The sequence below is a fragment of the Brassica oleracea genome, chromosome C4, assembly GCF_000695525.1.
Source record: "Brassica oleracea var. oleracea cultivar TO1000 chromosome C4, BOL, whole genome shotgun sequence".
NCBI lineage: Eukaryota > Viridiplantae > Streptophyta > Magnoliopsida > Brassicales > Brassicaceae > Brassica > Brassica oleracea.
The window spans coordinates 27101484-27102471 of record NC_027751.1 but is presented as its reverse complement, the minus strand read 5'-3'; positions in this window follow the sequence as shown (position 1 = coordinate 27102471).

The window sequence follows — 988 nt, the reverse complement described above, 5'->3', positions numbered from 1 at the left end:
TTTTGTCGGATTTAGTGTGATAACTAATCGATTTTGCTTAGGCGCTTTGAGAGAGTCTTAGATTGCCATTTTAGCCGTTTGGCAAATAGCGGGATTTGCAACCGTAAGGTCGCGTTTTTCCGCAAAAAGTTTCGAAAAAGGTCGAGTTTTTTTTTGAAAAGCATGGGATTATTCGAGTATACGTACCCACTCCCCCCCCCCTTTTTAAGATGGGGGGGATAGCTGAACTCGCTTGGCGAGCTGCCTACGTACCCTTTTTTCGGGGATCAAGCCATCTCGTAGTTCTTAGTTCTCATGTTGCATGTTCGCGATTTGGTACGATCCTGGTCGGACCACCTTTATGACCTTGTATGGTCCTTCCCAGTTTGCTCCCAGTGTTCATGCGTTACGTTCGGCAGTGTTTTGGAAGACTTTGCGCAGAACCAGATCACTTTCCTTGAACTTGCAGTGGCAAACATTTGAATTGTAGTATTTCGCGGCAGCGTGGTGGTAGTTATGGATTCTTATGAGAGCTTGGTCTCGTCGCTTGTGGGAACCAAAATTCGCACTGTCGATTTCCGTTTAAATAATGAAAGTTAGGAAAACCCTAACTTCCCATAGGTCCCAGATATCTGTTAAACCACACGCCAAACAATCAGAACACGCAATTAAAGACGAAAAGAAATAAGAAATCGTAAAAGAGAGCAAAAGGAGTTTTATTCCGAATCTGCGTATGAGCGTTACAACAAGGTAGAAGTCTTGGCCACGAGACTGCAAAACCTAGTTGAGTCGCAGCTCGAAATAACAAAAACGGAAAGTTGTCTAATTGCTCTAAATGCTAAGTTTGCTCTGAAAAAGTCCTCCCCCATGCCTCTCGTCTAGGACCCCTTATATACTGACTCCAAGGTCGGTTTATGCCTTTCCTCTTCTGCCCTTAAGCCGCCATTGCATAAAAATGGAGATATTCCATTTTTTCCAATCATGTCTTAGGTCCCTTTGGGCCGTCTTC